At 44.5% G+C, this 5999-nt stretch overlaps 1 long non-coding RNA gene across 1 annotated transcript; it reads right to left on the bottom strand.

The window, feature by feature from the left end:
- Window positions 1-283: 283 nt before the first annotated feature.
- On the bottom strand, window positions 284-4387 carry LOC104663811. The gene is made up of 4 exons (XR_748179.2): window positions 3370-4387; window positions 1980-2120; window positions 1418-1466; window positions 284-564 (listed from the first exon to the last, which is right to left on the bottom strand). It is a non-coding gene; the product is annotated as an uncharacterized LOC104663811 (long non-coding RNA).
- Between the last annotated feature and the right edge of the window lie 1612 nt (window positions 4388-5999).

Genomic DNA, 5999 nt, shown 5'->3' on the forward strand with positions numbered 1-5999 from the left:
CTCAGCTCTTCCTTGGTTTGTAAAACTGGGAGTGTCCATGCCCACTCTCACCCTTGGAAGTTCAAGATCACCGAAAAGAGTGTTTCCTGGAATGTCTGAGCTTCCCGTTGAAGAAGTCCTGTACCCATTGGCACAGATCACCATGGCTGTTCAAAACCCATTCCCATTATCTGTGGACAGGGCTTTCCTCCTCCCGGATCTCCATTGGATCTGCTATCTGAATCATTCTGTTCCCCTCCCCCTGCCATAGATGTGCCACAAAAACCACTGCTAATTCCAAGAGTTTACTTTCAAAAGAATTTCATTTGGGTTTACAAGAAGGTAACAGAAGCCCTTTGATCTCGACAAGGCACGTACTGTTCCATTCCATGGTTTATGAAACAATTTTAGACTAATTATTTTTGACAACTTGCAAATATTTGTAAACTTCTTCAAGAAGGAAATGGCACAATTATGTCTTCCTCTGACATACAGAGAAGGAAGTTTCCTTTGTGCCAAGTGGCTGACGTCTGTTTCCCCAGGAGCATTTGGAACCCTTGATCTTCTGAGGTGCCCCGGTTTCTGCTGAAATACAGAGTTAATGAAATTGTCCTCTGAGCCGGTGTGAGTTAAATTTAACGAAGCAGGTGAAAAGCCACTGTGGTCAGAAATGTTCACTGTGGTGACATCTTTTGTCATGTAAGCGTGATGGTCATGGTCAAATGTTGGCCTTCTTCTGAGTCTGGATGCCATCCCTCTTCCAGCATCTGTGCTGTTTACCTGTAGAGCTACTGATAAACAAGCCTTGCCATTAAAAAGAACCTGGGTTCTTCGTCTGCTTCAGCATTAAAGAAAATCATCTCAAATCATGGCTATTTGCAATGTGCCGAGCAAGCCTGGGAAATTGAAGAAACCCTCAGATCCTGGAAATGATAAATTAAAAACCACAGAATTGCAGCGAGGCAAAGTGAGGCCCCTGGGCTCAATACTACAGAGAAGTAGATTTGGGGCGGTCCCTCCACAGCCCAACTCACATTTTAATGCCCTTTTGATTATTGACCATTGTTAATTCAAGTATATGCACAGCAAGCAGGTAGAAATATTGCCAAGCCAACCGACTCTTAATCCCTAGCTAATTCCTGGTCAACTAACTATATCCTTCCTTTATTAAAAAGAAAAGAAAAGAAAAAGGCATTACAAATCTTTCATTGAAAACAAATTGCCAACTGAAGAAAAGACCTTTTTTTTTCCCTTGAGACCAATGAGCTGACTTTTACACTCTGGCCCAATAAAAGGAATCACTCTCTGCTTCTCTCAAATATTTTTCCAGGGCACCAACAAAGTTCTCATTATTTTCAACATAAATCTGTTTTGTAATTTTTGAATGAAAAGTTCCTTTTCACCATTGTGACTATAAGAAGAAATTCTCAATACTCACCATTAGGAGATAGTCACAAAAGCAGAATCTTCATCAAGCTAGTCCCTTTCTAGAAAGGTAATGAAGAAAAACTTCAGATTTTTAATTTTTAAAATGGGGCCAGTAGAAGTGGAAATGATGGGCAGGTGTATCCAGCATCACCCACTGAGGGTGCTTCTACCTAGGGAGAAACAGCGAGTGTCTCAGGGCAGACTGATCTTTAGAAGGGAGGAAGCCTACTCACACTGGCCCAAGAAAGGGCTTAATATCAGGAATCTCATGGAAGCGAAGAAGACAAAGTGGCCGGCCTCCAGCAAGACAAGCAGGAAACAGAAGTCCCCTGGAGACGTGGCCAGCCCCACCTGAGCACCTAGGACGTTCATACCCATTAAGCAGTGCAAGATGCGGCACCCGAAGCCCAACCCCAGCCCCGCCCCCAAGCACCAAGCAATTCTGGGGCAACTGAGGGCATCTGTGATCTCTCCCAGAGTCTAGACATACATGTCCCTCCTTTCCATTTCTACTGGTCCATTTAAAAATTAGAAATCTGAACTTTGTCTTTGTTAACTTTCTAGAAAGATACCAGCTTGGCCAAGTTTCTACTTTTGTGATTGGCTCACAATGGTGAGTTTGTTGCGTGCCAGCAGCACAGCTTTGACACATCCCCTGCACAGCACTGCACAGATCACCTGCACCATCACTGACTCATATCTTCTCTGTCAATCTGTAAATAATAAGACCATTTAAAAACAAGAAAAAGAACTATGACTCCCTTAGGGAGGGTAATTTGACAATGTCTGCCAAAATTAGAAGTTAATGTTCTCTTTTACTTAGTAACGCCACTTCCCAGATATGCTCCTATGTGTGTGGGTCAATGTGAGTCCAAGCTATTCCCAGCTACTCTGTTTATAACATCAAAGACCACAAGCACCTTAAGTGTCAATTAGTAGCAAATGGTTGAATGAACTGTGGTACATCCATAAAATGGAATTCTACGCAGCAGAAAAAAAGAATGAGGAAATACACAGATAGGGAACAATCACCAGGGGTATATTGTTAGGCCAACAAAGACAGAACAGTTCATAAAGTATGCGACCATTTGTGTAGAAAACTGTTGAGGGAGAACATATATTTATAACAGGTTGTATTTGCATAAACTCTTTGGAAGGATGAACAGAAGTCAGTGGTAACACAGTGTGGGTAGGAGCCGGGTGGCAGAAGACAGATGGCAGGCAGAGTTTTCAATACGAACCTTTTGATTTGCATTGATTTTTGAGCTGAGAGAGTGTTCTATCTGACCAAAAATAAACAAAGCAATTATATATTTAAAGGAGGTTAATTGTCAAATCAAAGAACATGAAAACTATATATCACTCCTAAACACGGAAAACTACCACTTCCCTTAACTGGTGCATAACCATAAAAAGAGATGAAACAAAGATTAGCTATAAAATCATGAAAAGACAATGGAGAAGACTGAAACTCACATTGCTAAGTGAAAGAAGCCAATCTGAAGAGGCTTTGTATTGTGTAATTCCAACTGTATGACATTTTGAAAAAGGCAAAATTACGGGGACAGTGAAAAGACCAGTGGTGCCAGGAGCTGTGGGGATGGAAGGATGAATGGGCAGAGCCCAGAGGATTTTTAGGTCAGCTAGACTCTTCTGTAGGATCCTGTAATGGTGGATATATGTGATTTTGCATTTGTCCAAACCCATAGAATGTACGACACCAAGAGTGAGCCCTAATGCAAACTATATGTCATCCATCTGTCAATGTTGGGTCATTGATTACAACAAATGTACCACCCTAGGGGGAATCTTGAAAATGGGGGAGGTTGTGTGTAGGTGGGGGCAGGAGGTAAATGAGAATCTCTGCACTTTCCATCCAGTTTTACTGTGTACCTAAAACTACTCTAAAAATTAAAGCCTATTTTTTAAATGGATGAAACACCACTATACAGTGTTGGTAACCTCTTAGCACAGTCACCCGCAGAAGCTCCCATCCTGAGGCCCACTATGTTTGCGTTAGCAAAGGGTGTCAAAGAGAAGCTCAAGACACCTAGCACCAGCAGAGACTTCCTATTTAGTCTTCAAGGGCCAAGCAAGAGCTGACATGCGTGGTTTTCTCACCCTGTGATTCAATGTCATTGTATGCCATGATACCACACTTCAGGTAACATAAGCAATCAATGCTGCTAGTTCCTTTTGCTTCTCCTCTCCCCAGAGGTCAAGTTGTCTTAATGAGTTGCAGTACTGACTTGCTCCTTGTGGCTTCCCGTCTTTGATGAACGCTGTAGCAGTTGGACACGGCTCTTGAGCTGGGTAACAAGCAGCTCCGTAAATGCCCAGCAATCTATTAAGTGTGTCATGGTCCGCTCTTCACTCTGCACCTCTCCAAGGTGAACAGAAGAGGTGTCAGCTCCAGTTTGCGGTGGTGTCTCAAAGCTGTGACAGGTAAATAATTCTGATTTTACCTTATTTTTTGCAGATGTTAACAGGCCATGTAATCAGATGCATCAATCTGATTTTCACAGACAGCTGCCCCTGAGCCTGTTCAAGCCTCAGCCCTGGGGCTGAAGATGACCAGGAGCACAGGCTGAACAAGATATCAGAGCCCCAGAGCTCTCTGGAGCCAGAGATTATGTTTTAGTTGGGGAGATCACAGAGCACTTCAGAGAGATTCCTGTGTGGGGAGCCATCTTGGGCACTGACTGCTGAGGGCTTGCTGGTAGATGACAGCATGGGACATTTGACGAGGACATCCTTACCTCCTTTGTCATTCACCTTGTTACTCTTGATGAGCAGCTCAGTGAGCATAGACTTGGAGCTGCCCATCTTACAAATGGAATATTAAACAGAGGCACTACAGCAAGGCTTCCCAGCCAAGGGACACAAGAGTGAAAAAAGACAGTGGAAGGCTGAATTCTTTCTGGAATTTGATCTGCTAATTCATCAGCAGCTTAGGGAAGGTAAGGTGTAACCCGAGTGCTTTGATTCTCTGTGATTGTTCTGGGCTTTTTCCCTCTCTGTGCATCTCTCTAACCCACAGGCTGGCCCCTGCGTAGAACAAGTGGTTGCAGGATCCAAAACCATGTGAATGCAGCACACCACCTGGAAGGAGACAGAGCTTTTCTTTCCCAGCTGCTTACCAAAGACATGGGTGTCACTCAGATTGGACCGACTGGAGGCATCTTTCCACCCCTGAACAAGGACTACAGCCTTGGGCTTATGAAAGCTCCTCCTGGCATTATAGATGCCACAATTCCAAGCCCCCTTCCCCATGCACATGTGCACACACACACACACACACACATTTCACCATAAAGAAGTGGGTAACAGCATTCGCCATGGGAATTATATTTCACTATAATTTAGGTTTTATTTTAATCACCATCATTATCAGCAGCAGCGCATATCCACCTGGAGTGTCTATGCCAGCATTTTACTAGAAGCTTAGCATGGATTCCCTCACTTCGCTCTCCCATCAACCAGAGAGATGATTTGCTCAGGGTCCCATGGCCCATATGTGGCTGAACTGCAAGGTGAGCCCAGGTCCCAACTCCAGTGCCTGTTTCTCTGACTGAGGAGCTATGGCTATAGCCATGCAGAGCACAAGAGAGTCTCCACGTAGGTCAGTAGGTACATGTGACTCAGAGTGGCTCATAACAAAAATTCAACTAAAATCAGTTTCAGAAAATAAGATGGGAATGCAAGAGACTCACTGGCTCACGCAAATGAGGTCTCTTGTCCCAGCTGCGTCCAGAAGCTCCAAGGAGGTGCCTGGGACTCGACCTTTCTCCTTCTGTCAGTTCCTCCTTCCTAGGTGGTGGCTTCAATCTCAGGACCTTCTGTTCACAGAGAGCTCCTCACCTGCCCCCACTAGCTTAGCAACCCTAGTAGGAAGCCATTCAGCATTGCTGACTTTAATCCTCATTGGACTCTGTTGGGCAAGGAGCCCAGCCTTACACCAATGGAGAGACCAAGGGTTTAGAATATGTGAGCTTGCCTGAGCTGGGTGATGTGTGCACCGCATGGACTAAGAGTGGAGAAGGGATGTTCCCCCGAGATAAAACGGAGGATCACCTTCCAGAAATTGGGGAATGCATCCCAGACAGAATAGAATCACAGTTATCTGCTACAAAAGGCTTTGTCTCCCTCGGGAAAGTGTGAGCCTCTTCCTATCCAGTCTGTTTCCCACAAGACAGCAAAGCCAGCACTGTCTGCCACTGTCACCTGCCCAGTCCACCCACCTGTCCTGGCTTGTGTCCTTCCTCTTCTCTCACCTCAGCAGATAGTCTGCAGAAAGGGTCAACTCCCAGAAAATGCTTAAAACTGATGGAGTTTTCCCACCTATCTGTGGACCGCATTCTCGCGCCCATTTTCCCATAGCATTCCCATCTACCTTCTGAGCTTGTTCTCAGGGAAAGCCCTGCTATTAGTCATTGGCATGTTAGTTCAATGTTTGCCAAACTTAAATCATCTAGGAAACCCCTACGTGAATCATACCCTACCCACACCCGCATATCACCAGGACCGCATTGTTTACTTCATATTTTTCTTCAAATGATCTCAGCTTTCAAATGAAAACAAATACACTTAAA

Source organism: Rhinopithecus roxellana, chromosome 13 (assembly GCF_007565055.1).
Source record: "Rhinopithecus roxellana isolate Shanxi Qingling chromosome 13, ASM756505v1, whole genome shotgun sequence".
In the NCBI taxonomy this organism is placed as follows: Eukaryota; Metazoa; Chordata; class Mammalia; order Primates; family Cercopithecidae; genus Rhinopithecus; species Rhinopithecus roxellana.